This window comes from Chelonus insularis, unplaced genomic scaffold (assembly GCF_013357705.1).
Source record: "Chelonus insularis isolate UGA/USDA-ARS -01 unplaced genomic scaffold, ASM1335770v1 scaffold_714_pilon, whole genome shotgun sequence".
In the NCBI taxonomy this organism is placed as follows: Eukaryota; Metazoa; Arthropoda; class Insecta; order Hymenoptera; family Braconidae; genus Chelonus; species Chelonus insularis.
In genome coordinates this window covers 859,710-878,585 of record NW_023276795.1, presented here as the reverse complement: position 1 = coordinate 878,585, position 18,876 = coordinate 859,710, and the positions used below count along the sequence as shown (strand labels likewise).

General features: G+C 30.3%; 1 protein-coding gene and 1 long non-coding RNA gene across 3 annotated transcripts in view; one reads left to right on the top strand and one right to left on the bottom strand.

Moving 5' to 3' along the window:
• The window catches only part of LOC118073861 (uncharacterized), a 178,713-nt gene extending 173,611 nt beyond the window's left edge, over positions 1 to 5,102 (top strand). For both annotated transcript variants that reach the window (XR_004691143.1, XR_004691144.1), the window contains one exon: positions 4,731 to 5,102. This is a non-coding gene — a long non-coding RNA (uncharacterized lncRNA). The remainder of the gene's footprint in view (positions 1 to 4,730) is intronic.
• The window catches only part of LOC118073856 (uncharacterized), a 112,274-nt gene that overhangs the window by 17,276 nt on the left and 76,122 nt on the right, over positions 1 to 18,876 (bottom strand). The window lies entirely within an intron of this gene.

Here is an 18,876-nt window from a genome sequence, read left to right as displayed (position 1 = left end):
GTGCACGATCTGAATGTTCTTTAACAGCGCAATGATGAGTCTGGGATTACCGTAATATCTTTTAGTGCTTTGAGAGTTTCGATGCAAAGGTAAAAATAATGGTAAATCATAATAACGGTTTTATTCTTTGCGATTATCTTTTATTTCTCTATTCATGTTTTAAAATTATTTTTTTTAAATACTTCGTTCCTTTTGTTTATTTTTTGGTTTGCTTTTTTTTTTTGCTAAAAGATTTATGTAGTAAATTTTCAACATTCTTTCGAATATTTTCCAAACAGAAAACTTGCAAAATGAAAAAAATGCTTCTGCGAATATTTGGCAATAAAATTTCCGGCTGTTGATCACATGTTATTCATCATAAAATTTTAGCTAAATTCATGGAACATTTTATTGTCAGTAAAACAATAAAAAAAGCATTGAACGTTGTTCTTATAAATGCTTTGATGAATCAAGAATACCAGAAAAAATATTTTTTCTATTAATAACAGCCTATAGTTATGTGTAAGAAGCTGATGGCAAAGGCTAGTGACCCTGACCCAAGGGGCGTTGATCTTGCTTTTACGAATCTCTGCTTCCTCTCTACCTAGCTTGCCATACCAGTGTGAGATACCGCCTCCACGGCAACAAGTCCTTCGTTAGCCTGTCTGAAATTCTAGTCAATTGACTAGCGTCTTGCAAAAATATTATAATCACCCAGAATGCTGGAATCAACAACATCATAATAGAGCTACTGATGGTCATTTATAAAAAAACACTTTAGATAATAAATATCTTCACTAACTGCATTCATCATTTTTGTCAATGTTTAAAATAACCAGAATATTAATATATGACAGATGCACTACATGATTGTTAACATCTTTGTTGACATGCAAATGATTTATTGATGGACTAGGAATATTTTACCAGTTGGCATACAATCAATAATAGCCAACTTTTTGAGGAGTTCCATTAATTTTATTAAATAAATTTAAAGTTATGGAGTTAATTCAAAATTTGAACTGAGATAGCTACAATTAAAGTGCATTAAGTAATACAAACATCATATCAAAATAGTTTTGTGCTATTTAATCAACGTTGAATTATTTTATGGATAAAATTTATTCTAAAACTTGAGAGTTCTAAAAGTTGGAGCAATAATACTAGTCGAAGTCTGTTCCATTTTCTGACCATCGACCACTTGGAAAAAGGTGAAATTGAGTGAGCTAATGATTTGTTGGGAAAGTTCAGAGGTATTACTACATCTATAGTTGAATTTTGTGGTTGGTCCTAAAGCACACTTGTGCTAATTCTCAAGTGCTTTCTCTACCACCAGGCGATCCTCCTACTACTCACTCCCACTACTTTATACTTTCATTGTTACTCCTTTAGCTCTCTTGGAGAAAAGTTTTCCCACGACAACAGACCGGGTGACAATTCATCTACAAGCCAGCCTCCGACACGAATTTGCAATTCCATCTGGTGACAACTTCAACAGACTTTGCCAGTCCCATCGTGATCGTATACCTCATGAAGAATCAAGTAGACTTATATGTACTCGTATTTCTATAGCACTCTATATAGTAGTGGATCCATGTGGGTAAAACATTACCAAGTGTGTGCGAATGTTATGACTGAATAGTAAGTAAAATGTTGATGATGAGGACTATACAATTTTGAAAATGAATACAGCCATCGTTTCCTGGAGATGAAACAAAGGCTCTATTTGATGACCTACACTAGTTACCTGGAGGCAAGTAGACTTGAGCAATGAATGAGATCATTATAACTTGCTACTCTATTATAATGAATGATAAGATTTCCCAGACATTGATGATTGTACTATTATTCAGTTACTTGTTACACAGACGACTATCAAAAACACAATTATTTATCCCATAAGATATCTATATAATTACTACATCTGATTTTGATAGAATAAAAGCTAAATATTTTTATGTTTATTTCAAAATAATATCAATTGGTAAAATGTTATTGAATGAATATTATGTGATGAGTGCATTGAACTTCATAACATATTCCACTGTAATCCAGAATCAGTACAGAATAATAAACGTCGGTTATTAAAATTTTCATCCAGAAGTATTTAAAAACTATGTAAACTTTTATAAATCATTCATTAATTTAATGTTGTTATTTTTTAACAAACATGATGTAGAATTGATGAATAACAGCTATTTTACATAGATTAAAAGTACATTTTTTGAAGAGTCTAAACCACAGTTATTACTTTGAAAACTGGTGAAAAATTCAAATTAAATAAAGCAAGCTCACATGAAAAGGTTTTTCCCAAGGGGGAATTTTAGAACTAAGTGATTTTCAATGCTTCCAACCAATTGAATTTAAATATTTCTTAGAACGAAAGAATTTTTTTTCGGAATTTCAAGTTCATTTGACGATTCGTGATTTTTTCCTATTTAGGGAATAAATCTTCTTGATGGAATATTATTCATCAGACGACGTAATGAAATTATAAAAATGACTGCTATGTAGCTTATTTTTGGGAGTAATATAAATTCCATAGTAATTCTTGTGAATGTGGACAATACTCCTACAAAAGTAAAAGACGCCAATGTTCATCAGACGCATTTGAAAACTCATCCAGTATAAAATATTTGTCACTGGTCCTTGATGTCGACGTGGAGATATCTGGTGAGCTAAAAAAAGTGCCTTCAACGTGATCGCAGGTCGGCATATCCCGTAAAAGGATCGCTAAAACTCATTCCTGTTTCTCTCCGCCTCCGGCCTGGACTGTTTGTTCCCACTACTTAAACGTGTGGATGCCATGAAGATCCCACGTAGACGAGTTTTGCCAGTGTGTCCTATATTCCGGGCCTTTCACCTTTGCTGCCGAATCCGGTGCTCCTTCTTAAGATATCATACGTTCAGCTCCTTGCCTAAGGCTCTTAACACGTTTTCTACCCATTTGCTGCGATAAATTTGTTCCTTAATGTGCACACTATAGTTGCTGCCGAAAATCCATGATTAAATTTCCATTACGATATTCGTCAGCTCAATAAAAAACTAAAAATAAAAGGACGGAATAGAAAAAAATATATATATATTTTTTTATTACGCATCATGATGAAAATCATGTTTTTTTTTTGACTACTGATATGCAGGAATATTAAAACCGCAGTGGAATGAACTTTGATGTTGACTATAGATTGCGTGAATAGATGGATATAGTCAGTATGTATATACGTGCAAAAAATAGCATTAGCTGGGAGCAGTCAGACAGGTCGATATCAGTCATTCTCTCTAATTTAACCTTGGATCTAATACATTGCACTCAACGTCGGTCATAGACCTGTTCATTGACGCAGCAGTAATGTCATTGAACGATGAAAAAACAAAGTAATAACTCTATGCATACCAAAAAAAGTATTCTCACTGCGAAACTAATTTTAAAATAAAACGAATTTTTTTTTTTTCATTTATTATTATCTGTTTAGAATCAAAACTTCTGAATGTGAGTCAATGAAATATTATTATTTATCAAATTAAATACTTAAAAAAATAGTAATAAATTATCCATCAGTTAATTCTTCTGTTTAATAAGCAGCATATTTTTTTATTGAATAAAATAGATAACTAAAATAATTTATATTAATCTCATAGAAATTTTTTTATGCAAGAATGCTGGTAGTTGAGAACTCTTATCTATTGGATTACCTAGAGCTTATCAATGCCAAAGAGTTATAATCGGATATAATATAGTTGAGGCTATTACCGTATTGTTATTAATACTTGCATCTATTAATCTCCCTAAGCGATCATAAATTTTTTCAAGAATATTTATCCTAGATACAAAACAACAAATATCACTTCAAATGATGTAATAGCTGATACATAAGATTGGAGTTTACTTTTATTAAACTCATAAAGTTGGGGTTAAACATTCTGTTTACGCAATAAAATGTTTTATTTTAATGATAGAAAATTCACATAAATGCCAAATATTTTAGCATCGAGAGGATGAAATAATATATGTTGTCTTTTCTCCAAAACCTTTGACATTAATGTGGATACAAAATTTACCAAGGACATGAAATTCGAAACGTAAAACAAAAAAACCGGTCGATGTGAGGAGGCATTAGATTCATGGTCGGTTGTGAAACTTCTTAGCACAAGGACACTTGCGAAATCAACAGAGCATTGACAACAATCGTGTAAGAGAATGTTAACTAATAATAATATTTCATTCCACCAAATTAATTCATATTGATCATCAACTTCTAATCCATGCTTTTGATATCAATATGTTTTCTACATTTTCTAAGCATATTTAAGTTAAATTTAGTAGTGTTTTACTATTATTTACTATGAAACCAAGAGAGTTTCGTGAATGAGATGAGCTTGTTGTCTTGGGACAAAATCCAAACTTCAGAAAAGTTGAGATCCCTAAAAGGGCAATAAAACATGTTCTAGGTTTGAATGTAAGCATGATGGCAGACTCTCCAACTCTAAATAAGCCAACTATTTGATGTTCATGTGAATTGTGTTCTATTATGTTCTATTTTAAAACCGAAAATATTTATTTAATTTTTTGGAGCATTTGTTTCAACAACTTTGCTTCAATAAATTCAGTTTGATCAAAACGTATTCATTCTTCTCATGTTGTTGTTATTTTAGGATTGCTTTTTTAAGCTTAATTAAATCTATGATTAAATTTGCAATATTTTATGTTACTCAATTAATATTAATATTATAATAAATTATTGTTTTAGGATTACTTTAGCTTGGAGACTTGAATGTGGCAAACGACAAAGCACTTCCAGGATAATGTGTTGAGACATCAAAAAAAGGATAAGGTCGTGACAGATGGGGGAAGTCCGAGCACTAGATAGACAGATTACACTTGACCCTTGAGAGGAGAACTCAACCACGAATCAACTTTATATCAAGATCGTATTCTCGTCTAATAATTATTTTTCATTTATTTTTATAAAAAAGATCCCCATTTTTTTTTTTACTTATAAATCTGATATTTTCTACAAACCCAAAGTGTTCGCAAAAAAATGATAATGTACTTACTTTAATAAGCTTACGGTAAGTATGATTTAATAACGAAACTTGGTGTATGATGATGTACTTAAGAAAATGAGAAGTTTACAAATTGTTTTGAAATTTTTTTTACTGTTTGCTGTTTATTTTTCAACCTGTTTCTATTCCTAAGAATTTTGTATAATATTGTATTCATGAAACAAGTATCTATCTGGTGTACAACACCACAATGTATTCCCGTTACTCAATAAAACATTTTAAATTTGCTTCTCTTTGTCTGAATTCTATTATTATTTACCAGGTACAGTTTTGCCAATTTTGTTTGACAAATTTCTTCATTTTCCAGTAGAAATGCATATAGGTCTATCAAAAAGCAACAAAGATTTTCAAATAAACTATTATTCGTTCGTAATTAAAAGCACAACTCTATTATATGCACCACATCAAAGCTGAATGTTTGGTTCATTGAAAATTATTCTTTTTGCGTTCCTTGTCAGCTTGTTAGAACTTACCACAAAAGAGTTCATCGTGGTTTCATTTTCTTCTGTCGACTCTCTACCTCTGCTCATAATTTCTAAGGTAATCTAGGGCCATGCTCTTCACTTCCTGCTTAGTTTCTTCAGCGAACTTCAGCACGGAAATTATTTGGTGGGTTGAAAAAAAAAAAAGATTCTGCAGCCGCGACTTCCTATCACGAAGCTTTACTTGGTTTAAAATAATAAAAGTAATAAAAAATGAAAATAATAGAGATAATAAAATAAAATAAAAATGAAATCCAAAGCTCTACTCGTTGAAACCCACAGACGTATATACATCGACAAAGGAGCGGCTGTCTAGACGCATTTGTGCTAGTTCAAGGTTAGGCCAGACGGAAGTCTGGCTCCACTGTGTTTGGAATAACATTAGTATAGCCATAGCAAAGAGCGTGAGCTCACACAACACACTCACAATTAAAATATAAGCATCTCAAATAAGCGATAGTAGCACTAGACGCGTCTACCCGGTAACATAGGTTAGTGACATTCCAAGGCCATCATCACACACATCAAAAACGTTTGAGACTGGAACCATCTATTTGCATGTACAAATCGCCACTGCTCTGTGTTGACATAATAGTCAACAGTCTAGTCTCATCTTCAACATTCATTGGACTCTATTTGTACACATGTCAAATATATTTAGGAAAGTTATGGCTCAACAAATTTTTTTTACAACGCAATCTAGTTTGTTTGCACTGAAATTAATGCTAGAATGGTGAATTGGAAAATCGATCAGTGTCGTATTTTTTGATATCCATGCTCATACAAGTAACACATAAGAAGCTAGAAATATCGACATTGACAGACCGGGGTCGGAAGTTGAGAAAGATGTTATAGATGAGCACATGCACCTTCATAGTGAACGTGTCTGTCACATAATACTTACTGTCATCGTTTAGGTACATGACATCTCTATCGTCACATTTATTTATTCAAGATATACTGACAGGTAATGTATTTTGTCTATCATGATAAACTCAAATGTCTATATAACAAATTCTAGAACATTTAGAATTTTTTCTCAGACATTTGTCTTTCAGTCATCATGTAAAAAATTGCGAGAAAGGTTGAAACGTTTTTTTTTTCTTTTGCTATACTCAGAAGAGGTTGGGTATAAAGAAGTCTTCCGGTTCTAACATAGAGTAGCTAAATAATTACGTAAAATCATTTTAAAAGTCGACCTTCAGATCTTTACCGTTAGGGGTGACAGACGGTCAAACGCATCTTTGTGATTTTGAGATTATGTAACATATACACATACATTGTTAGTTCTATAGAAATACTTCAAGGCCTTGGTTTGTGATTTCTAATACTGTCGGCTACGAAATGATGTAATATTTTGGCATTCATTGGCAAAAATTGCTAAAACAATGACTGTGAGACATTGAGAAATCAATAATTAGAATTACAAATGAACATTAAAAAACTTATTAAGTAATAAAAATTTATTACTATTCAGAAAAAAATAATTTGCTAGAAGATTAATAGATTCAAACAGTTTCATTATTTAATTAATATCATTTTAACAGGATAAAATAAATAATTAAGGAGTGACTTAAATCTACAGTAGTCAGTTTAGAATGAAATTTTGTCAAGTGGCGTTGTAATTAACTGAAAAACTTTAAGTGAAAGAGAATAATTGACTTTAGTTTATGAAGTCTCATTTATAACGCTCAATTTTGTGTGAACAGTTGGAAGTCGTGGAACACAATTGCGAAAGTTTTTTTTTGAAATTTTTTACGTTATCTATTTGATTAAATATATATTTTAATAATGAATTTTAGTTGAAAACATATGCTTTAATTATAAAATAGACTTTCCAAATATTACCAACGAGTGATAACAATTATTCATTATTCTTAATGGCAATATTATTTTTGGTCGCCATTTTTGTTATTAATTGATTAATGCATCCATAAATATTGACTGCAGCAATTACGAAAAAATTGCGGGTAATAACAGAAGTAATTAAATATCTCAGTTATCCAGATTCAATTGATGAATTATAGCTACACAAACCAACTAAAAATAATTCAAAGTGAAAATTACTGGCAGTTATTGCGTAATATGACCATGAACCAACTAGACATCCTAATATACTCAAAGTCCTTGAATTCTATTTGAATCTTTTGATAAACATAATAGGTCATCATTAGAACGTCTGACCATTTGGAATTCATCAAAATAAATGAATATAAAAAATAATCCATCGAGATCGATGCAAATATAAAATTGTATAAAAGCATAATTACGTAATTTTAGATAATATTAAAGTTATAATATAATTCAGAGAAGTTATAACTGTGTCAGTATATTTAGTGAGTATAAGAAAGTATTAAGATAAAACATAAAATTTTAATTTAGCAATTTTAAAGTTTGTGATATATGTCGTAGAATGCATTAGCATTTATTCGTATGGTTGTAAATTACCGTTAATTGGATTATATCATTTTGACAAACTTCCTTTTGTAATCTATATTTTTTGCAAATGCAAATTTAAAACGTGTCTATCTGCATGTTTTAACAGCCACCTGCGATGAAATACCTCAATCTAAAATTTAGATATTAAATTCCGAACGGAATATGTGTCGTAGGCCATTGAATTAAATTTTTTTCACTTAATCTGGTAAGTCAAGATTGAATTCTTGAAAGTTTATAGTGAAGCAACATTCTAGTTTTAGGTATAGCTAAAATCGATTAAGTATTACTGACTCGAACGACTAACGGTATCGAAAGACATTAAACTAACAGATAAAGTTATCTCGATAATTATATTTAATGTGCAAATAAAGATCAAAGGTTAAAAGAAAAAAAAATTATTTTCTAAAAGTAGAAAAAAAGTCACTTTATTACTTTTGTTTCAATCTATGTCATATTTATCGAATGAAAAGAGACACAAATTTGTTTGCAACGTTCAGGTCAATAAATTTTTAAAGCTCCCTCACTAAATCGGTAATATGGATAACCGTAGAATTTAGCCATACTCCCTAGAGTATATCAATTAAAATTTTTCACTTAAAATACACTCAATCGATAAATGAACGTATGCTACAACCGTATGCAGTTTCATCCCCCCTTAGTTGCTCAAATTTCTTTTCTTTTTTGTTCATTTTCTATCTCTGCAGCTACTGAGACAAATCGACCATAAAATTTTCCGAACAATCAACTCTCGTCAAATATATGCTGTCGACACTGCAATAAAAGAACAATCGATTTTTTCTTTAGCATCTTTTCGCTGAATCCTATCTATTTTTCTCACCATCTTAGGTTTGCTAATTTCTTTTTCCAATGAAACTTCAATAAACTGTGATGAAATAACTCCTTTTTTGTTTCAAATCACTCTTCTCACATTTTATCAATTTTTTCTTTAAATAATCTTCCATGTTATTATAATGTTGTATTCATGGATTATTGATTTAAGATGATATTATTTTAATCAGTTAGTAAGAAAATTAGTATTCGCTATTTTTATGGTTGTGAAAATTAATTTACATATTAATGAGTCATATTAAATGATGAGCAGTTTATATAGTGTTGATAATCGAGTCCGAATTCGTATTCATAATCTGTTATGGCAACGGAATTATTTTTTTGTGAACCAGCATTGATAATAAAAACTTATAATAATGTTATTCTTCAAGGAGTTTGATAGAAATCTCTTCATGCACGGTTAATGTTTCATTGCTCTTTGAAAGTTTCATCATGAAGATGATATAGTTTATTCTAATTAATATATTAGTAGGCGCAACTAATAACATTGTCCTTGAATAGTTAAACTTGACCGAGTTTATTACTCTTGTCTGGAACACACATGAAATTCGAGAGGTCGTCTAGTAGCTCGGAAATGGCTGAAGGTCTTTTTTTTCAATCCAATTTATATCTAATTCAAGAGTATTCAGCCTATTTTCAATTGTATTAAATTAAATGCATCTTTATTTTAAATAGTTTTAACTATTTTTATTCAACAAACTCTCCAACAACTAAACAAAACCGATAATTAATTTATTAACTTCAGTTACAGAGAAAATTTTTTTTCATTTATACACTACAGCTGGATGATAAAATAATCTGCAAACTCTTTTTTTTTTATGAAGGATAAAACTAATTTTATTCAAAATTAAAAAAAGTACTTTTTCATTTTAATTTCACTGCAGTGAACTTGAATTTATTTTTTTTATACAAAGCTTTATTTTTTGGCAGTCTTTTTTCTCTATTGAAGAGCCTTTAAATTAATTACATTTACTCAGCCATTTCAATATGAGGGAGTTAATTTTATCTTACCACCAAGTCTTTTATTTCTACGTAAACTTCATCGTCACCTTTTCTCACAACTGTGAGTTAAGCTGGTAGCTACATAACAGCTTATATGAAGATTTTGTAGAAAATGGCAAGGTCGACAATCTAGATTGAGACGTAGAGCTTCAATAACACTTTTCTGCAACTCTTGGTTGAATTTTGTAGTCTAAGTACACATACAAAACTAGAGTATGAAAGAAGTAGAAAGGTATAAGGTAAATGTGTGTAGTATAAGCGTAAAAAGTGGACTTGATAAAGATGAGAACTCTTGTCCTTGTGAGAGGGTTGGTTAGTGCTGCAGCAAGCTAAGAGCTTTTCTTCCAGGAGTTAGAACGAGATAATCCCGAGAGATTTTGGCCATTGTCTAGTAATAGATGCTTCAGAACGATAAAAAGAAAAGTAAAAAAGAAGAAAATCTGTCATCAAAAAATTAAAAAATCTTATCAAAATTTATGAGAATTCTAAATAAAAGAATTCCCTAAGATAGGATATGTACAGTAGTTGAGATTTGGAGATAATTTAAAATAAATTGAACTGAGAAATAAGTCCTTATTAATGAAGGTGACAGTCAGAATTGCTATGATAATACTCGAGCCAAATACAACTAAAGATAAAATCATTGTCAACATGAAAAAAGTCATATTTTTTAGAATGACGTCACAATGTCTTCTGATCTAGGTCGAATTTATTAGATTACTTTTTATTTAAGTTATGCTCGACTTTCTGTCTGCCACTCTGTGATTTACTATGTCGCACATGTTAACATTCTTTGAGTAACTCTGTTCAACATTCTCCTGTATCTATAAATTTTGAACTTCTATCAATAAAATTCAAATCCTGAGAGATCAATTTATTGCTTCATCATTGGCTCTATTTAGGTCAGACAGTCAAGAATTTCGCAGTATAGTCAGAATCACAATTCACTTTTAGATCCAAGTACAAAAAAGTTGAAAGTTTTTATCTCACTTTTCAAAATGCCCGATCCTAATCAGAAGTAATTACTGTAAATCTTCATGTAGATTTTCTATAGTCATTCTATCAGAGCTTATTGCATGAATGAATTTAAAAAAACAAGTGACTAAAAAAAAAGTAAATATAGGACTGATGTAAATGAATTCAATGTTTGTTGTCAAACATGTAAAACTGAATATGCATAGCATAAGTTCCAGGTAGAATTGTTTTGGTGAAAATTTATACAATTTGTATCATTCTATAAATATGTATAAATTGAGAAACATCGTCATCAATTGCTTTAGTTTAGTTTTTGATAGGATACTGCTCTGAGAACCGTAACATAAATACCGTTAACATATGCCTTCTCAAAGTGGTACAACTATGTGCTAGAGATATACACACACGCCCAGTTGAGCTATATAAAATTAGTATTCCACGTATTCAACTATCTTCACGCTGTAAATGTTAACGTTAGCTACATCTTACGACTTAAAAGCAGTTAGAACGTCATGAATGTAACGAGTTAGCAATAAAACTCCCATGTCCAAGATTAGACAAATAGGATATGAGACCATAGAAATTAGATTGTGCTTGCAAATGCCAGCTGCATTATTATCGTTTACCCAGCTAGACAGATATTATGTTGTCTTGTGATTTGAGAGAACAGAGTTAGAGAATAGGGAATATCAGACTTCAAAGTTTCCTAACATCTTGGTTAAACATTTTATATTAATTGAAATATAGATTCACGTAGGCTTCAACTTCTGAGATGAATTATCTAGAGTAATCTACTGAACTGATGTGAGTAATTATTGAAGAAATATATACCAACTTAAATCAACTGTTCAAGAACATTGATCAACTACCTATGCATCATTTGAAAGCTCATAAATGTCAATGGAGCTCATGGAAATTATATTACTTAAGCCAAAAAAATTGATATTATTTTAAAAAGTGTTTTTTTTTATACAAAGAATAAAAGACTTGCTTATTAATGAAGTAAAGTTCTAATAACTTATTAAGTGCTGCTTGCAAGTAGTAATCAAATTACTTCAGTTTGCTCAAGAAAATACATGATATTTTGACTTCCAACTTCAAGACACAGGTAATAGCAGCAGTTAAATTAAACAGTTCTTTAATGTTCAAGTAAAACATTTTATATCGATTAAAAAATTAACTTTGAACTTGTGATCTTAAACTTGAAAAATAAATTATGTAGAGTGGTTTACTGTGTACTAATGTACGTAATTATTTAGTAAATTACATTAGCAAATAAACTCAAGGTAATTTTATTATCATAAACACGATTCTGTACATCTAAAAGATTATTTAAAATTTCATTAAGATTATTATGTTGTTTCACTCTACAAAGATTTAGATGAGATTTCCGTCTTAGGTCCTATCTTACTTTGTTTTTTTTTTCCTACTGTGTTGCTTATTTATTCATTTAATTTCCTGAAAATGCTGACTACACCATATATACAATAATAAAAATTTAAGGCGCTTTATGCTACTCATTATTAAAGCCAACTTGGTTTATTCACAGCTGAAAATAATGCACATTATTCTATTAAATCATCCCACAATGAACTTTGAGCACTATATACGTACTAAGTTACGACCCAGTCCTATCATTAAAGCACAGCCGCAAATGCAAATAAGGGTGACGAGACGAACATATTCTCTACTACTTCCACCATTTCTATGAATTAATTTAGACTATTTAGATGCATAAGGGTTAAAGTACTATATTTAAGGATGACATTATATCGACGTGTTGAACTGAAAGTTACGATTGCTTTTACCTGCATTTAAGCTACCTAAAGCTATTATGTTTTTAAAAGATATTTCCTGCAGTTAAATAGTTATTTATGTTTTATTTGATACCTTAAATAGCTGTATTGAAATTAAATTCATAGCCATCTAGAGTCGACGATTTTTTTTTAAACTTCATTCAACGTAATTCCAGTTTAATTATAAGCTTTTTCTTCAGCTACCTTTTCTGGGCAAAAAAATTTCATGACATTTGATTACATTTTAAGTAGAATATACCATGGATTATTTCAGAAGTATTAAATAAGATAAAATGTATATTTATTATGGACAGCTTTTAATTATATATAATTAGGATTAATTTTAAGCATCGTGGTAGATGAAATGGTAATGGTAAATGATGATACATTAAAGGTATTGTGGACGTGTACCTTTTTAGAATAACTGTCCATATAATATATCAAATGTTTAATGAAATAACCATGAAAATTTAATTATCTGAATTTCCAGAATTGTTACTCATTATCTGTATATCTGTTATTGCATTCTCTCGACGCTTAGTGTCGATAACAATCAACCGTTTCACGTCCACACATCAGAGAATGTACTTTGGTCTTGTCTATTGCATACTGTACATATTAACATTTCCAGTGGTCAGCGAGGAAGATTGAGTCAAGGCTGTTATACCCAGGAGAGAGAGTGAGAGAGAGGGAATTCACCTTCAATAGACGCATGTGAGTCTGCTGAGCAAGCTCATTAAACGTTAAGTGCATACGTGAGTCTGTTACAGTTAACCCTGTACCTCATCAGCTTACCAACCTTCCAACCTATCGCGTGCAAATCTACACTCTCGTTTCATCTCCGTCTGCATTTCTCCTTTTTATTACTCTTTCATTCTCGTTGATGGGATTGAGTGTTTCCTTCTTCCGGCTTGGCATTAAACATCACCAAAGCGATGTGATTCTCGGTCAAGGTTGCCCGGCTCACTGAGAAATTAAGAGAGGGAGCAGAAAACTCGTCTGCATGTTCAAGTTACCTTCATGGCTCTATAAAATTATTCCAACGGAAATGAAAATTTTAGAAACAAATTTTTTTATTAAATTGATGTAAAAAAAATTTTCATTTCATCGTAACAAGGATGTATGATTCAATCTAGCAATGCAATTTATTATTTTATAAATCTTCATAGAATATATGATCGATAATAGCAAAATTTATTTGTATGTTTTATGAATAATAGTCTATTTTAAAATATTTTCTTTGAAGTTCGACTCCTAGGATTCTAGATAAAAAAATATCATCATGAAAGATCTGATTGAATGGAAGGAAATGAACATCAAAGCAAGAGTATTTGGATTGCTTGTTCCATAAATATTAAAATTTATGTTCATAGTGAACAGCATAGAGAACATGAAGAAAATTGATAGTAGTGTCAAGTAAATGTAATTAACTAGAAATTCCTCACCTCAGAGTAAATACTATTTGAATCAGTCATACAAATACTTGATCAAATTAATGGATAACTAGATTCCAGCAAATATTAATAAAGACGAAAGAACTGAAACTTGTTTTATTTTCTAATTAATGAGATTAAAAAGTGCATGTATTGAAAAAAAGAGTGGTAAAAATTACAGATTATAAAAGAAAAAATTTTTCAGATATTTAACAAATTAAAAAGAATTAAGCCTCTTTTATCACTTATTAGTTGTAGCACAATGGGATTTAAAGTATTCCCGTACGGCTTTCCAGGTATAATCGAATGCATTATTCAAAATTCACTAATCCTCTTGCAAATAGTACAAGGTACACGGCAACAGCATTGCAAGCAGTTTGGAAAGAGATACGTCCCCAACCATTACAAGCGATCAACGAATTCCCTATTGGATCTGTGTATATCCCACGTCGTAGCTTGTTGCGTTATACAGAGTTCACATATGAGGGTCAAGCGAATTCGCCAGTGCCAACTCAAACGTCGCTCTAGTTTACCTTGTGCTCTTCTGACTCGTGTCTACCATGCATTTTCAATAAATATTGCATGAGAGCAAAGCTGCATTTATTATTTACATGTTACCACATACCGGAAGCGAGATACACTACTTCTATTCTTATATGAGACTAGATATTCCATTGCTCCAACAGATCAAAAGGTCAATAGTTGATATCATCTTCATGTAGGAATGGCTTTTGGACTCTTGTTGGAGATTAGATATTCAACTTATTTATATTAATGGTGGAAGAAATAAAAATAAAGTTTTCAAAAAAAATGACGTGTTATTGTAGAGCACTCTAGTATCCAATTTCATTTCACTTTCTTTTTGTTTTTATTTTTTTTTTTAAACCAGGTTATATCTACATAGTTAATTATGCAAAATTATCGTGTGCGGATGTTGAAAGAAAATTAGAACTTTTTTTAACGAGTGCAGTTCGGATGGATTTTAGCGATGTTGGTATTTCAATGAATCATAAGAAAAAAAATCAAGTGATAGAAAGAGAATTTTTTACGATAGGAAACGTTAATCATAGAGAAACGAAATATTTCATAAAATGACAACACATCTTTTTCTACGTGACTCGAATTCGTGTTGAAGCACACGATACGTTTGAGCGATGAACGAACGAGGGAGACATGAAGTCCAGGAAAATTGCAAAGCCAGAATAGAAACAGCAACTGGTTAAATGTTCTCTGTACAGAATGCTTTTTAAAATTAAATTGCTTTTACGTCATGACTGAGCTTGTAGCATGCAAACGACGCTCGAAAAATCATGAAAGAGGATCAACAAATTGATGAAAATAAATACAAAAAAGGTGCTATGTTCAATATAACTATTCGACCGTCCTATGGGAAATTTTCAAAAAGACAAGTGTTAAATGTGTTATTCTGTCAAGATTTGATTACCTGTTTAAAAACGATGTCTATATTTTTAACTCGACATTTTACAATTTTATTTATTTTTATTCACTTGTACCAATCTATTTCTGATAATATTTATTTATTTTTTAGATATTATAGTTTAATTATTAATTCTGTTTCCCATTTTTTTTCATTCTCTAATTACTGTTCATTATATGGATGGATATTAAATCGAAAATAATTTTACCGTTCATTTTATTTTTTTTATTTCCCTATTTCTCTCACCTTCATCTAATTAAAAAATACTCTGCTGTTTCAAAGCAATAAAAAGTTTTCCATTCAATATTTTACTGCACAACAGCAATCTTCTTTTTTTTCATCAAACATTATCATGATTTTTTTTTAATTTTCTTCTGTTTATGTGCGAATTTAATTTCGATACAAAGCTTTCTGCATTTTATGAAGATTCTAAATTAGATGAATGAGAAAATATTACTGAAAGCATCTCTTGGGATATCCTTGTATTTCTCACATTCAAGCATCGTCACATTTATATTATATTATATTTGTCCCGTCAACTGTACACCCCGTGACTCTTTTGACTTCCGGAAGACCTCGTGTTTCCAACTCAGTTGCACCTGACAGTCCAAAGAAGCAACACTCGTTAGAACTTGGTGTTAGTGGACGCTCAGAGTCCGGAACGAGGGGAATGATAATAATAATTGTCGTAATAATAATAATAATGATGATAATAATAAGATATTTCGGTATGGCCAAAGCAAAACGAGTTCACTGAACTTACTTTCATAAGATTGATGAAGAAATTTGAAAGTTGCTAAACGATATCCATCCACTAAGGTATCCTCTTATAAAATGCAAAAAGGAAGAGAAATTTAGGGAAGCTCGTATAAAACAGAATTTCAGAGAGTGCTTGCAGTCTGGGGTTTGCAACTGTAATTTACGTAGAGACACTTTATATATTTCAGTTCAAGAGCACGCCTGGCAGATAGCTAATTGAACCATTATAATAATTAATCTCGTTTCACAAAATAATTAGAGGAATGACGAGACCTCAAACATTTTCGTTTCGCTTGACGGTGTTTTAATTTATTAAATTAATCGAAAAATTAATTAACAATGATAATTAGTCTACGACAAGCAAGTGTGTTGCATTTTTTCGATTTACTGCATTGTAATATTTCATCCGATTGATATTTTTTTTTATGAATGATGTTTTACATGATTATGAATAGAGTTATTAACTTGTGAGAAATTATTCATAATAATTAATTAGAAAATATCTATTGTAATAAAGTACATGACTGTTTAATAATTGATTTAGTATTACTAATAAATTTTGATGGATAAAAGGAATGAAATAGCTATTGAATCATGTTGAAATTAATTCGGTTGCATATTCAAGCTTTTAATATGATTACAGAATTTTTAATCAATAATTCAGCCATTAGAATTAGAGCTATGAATTATTCTAAGCAGATGGAAAGTGAGATAAAAGTGTAATCATTTGATGAAAGTATGAGGGTAATATCGAGATAAGGCACTTTTAATTAACGAATGTATATCAATTATCGGTAATAATATGTTGTGATACATGTAGTCAGCTGGTAAATTAATCTTTGCATTTCTTTTGGACAAAAAATAAATTTTAACTGAAATTACTACTCACCCTTGGTAATTGCAACTTTTATTATCATACAAAATTGTTTCTTTTATGCACTTTACAATTATTTTAGGTGATGCGTGCTTTTAAGGAAAATAAGTATGTGAAAATATAAAAACCATGATTCTTTAATTGCTTTAAGAAAATCACAAGAAAAAATCTTTAAAATGTGTCGAAAAAATTGCAACTTTTATTTTATGTAGGACACTGCAAATTTTAAATTTAAATGTGTTTCAAAATGACGTCACCTATTGGATAAGTATTATGATTGCTTTTAATGCACTTGAACATATTTAAAAAATGACTACAATGCTACTTCAATAGATGACGTCATATTAAAATACTTTAAGTGAATTAAAATAAAACACGACGATTGGTAGGGAGATGAATTGTAAATAAAATATTTAAAAAATAGTAAAAATAAAATATAGATAAAAATCTTTGAAAATTGATGAGTTTACTTTCATCTTATGTGTATGGGGTGAGTTCTCATTTTTTACGGACGTAAGTCTGAATTTTATTCTCTGAAGACAAGACTGTTGAAAAAATACACAATGTATTCTCTACTTCACTTTATTTCCTGATTTATAAATCAAATAAAATTTTGGTAATATCGTAATATGTGAATAAAATGGTAGATAATAAATGAAATAATCTGTAGCAAATACGATGATACATCTGCTATAATATACATCAAGTGGTATGTAGTTATATTAGGGTCGAGATCTTCCAGCTTTCTAAAAGCTTCTACGTCAAAAAATTACCCTTATTCTCCGATGAAAAAAAAATATTGAAACATTCAGGAAATACTTTCACGATATTTATGTTTAAAAGTAATCTTAATAAAAATCAATCAACCAAACCGGAAAAAAATGAACAATTATTCCAGTTTGCTTCTCTTATCATGACGTTGCAAATGATGATAATTTCTGCACTGCATACTGCTATGTCAGTAACATACTGAAGCCAGAATTTTTCAAAGCGATAGCACGGCCTAGATTCATTATGAACAAAATGTTTATTCGTCAACGCTTGTATACTGCTGATATATTTAGCCATTTCTGCGGGTACCGACATGCATTCATAAATTTATACATCGCTGCACTCTGAAGCATATTTAATTGAACAATTATTTTAGTTTTATGTACATTAAAAGAATTATTGCATTTTAATTACCACGTCATTTCATTGTTTCTTTAACTCTCTATTTATTCAACAATATTGCAAAAATCGATTTAAAATAAATGCCGGTGTGGTTATTTCATTTTATAAAATATTCATAAGAAAAAAGAAGAAAATAAAAGAAAAGTGGTCTACTACAGATAGAGTGCACTTCGTTGCTGATTCAAGAGTTTGCATTGCGAATTAACAAAACAAAAATATTATAGACTACAATTATAATCACAAGTTGTACAAAACGTGTGTTTTATCACTGGCAGGAAATATATTTTCAACTCACTGATGAATGATGAATTATACAGAAATTTTTTATTCTTCTATTTTTTTAATCCTTATTCTATGAGAGATATTTTTTTTGTTCCAACTTATATTTTAATGCATTCAATCGAATGTTTTAGTCTCTATCACGTTCGAACTAACGAATAAACTATTGCAATGTGATGAATACATTCATGACCCTCTGTAAATGCAATTATTTTGCCCATTATTAAATACTAAATGGACAAAAAAATGTACAATCTATTTTCAATAGTGGTGGTTTTTTATTGGCTTCTACAGAATGTAATTGAATTCATATTCATACAAGAATTGTAAA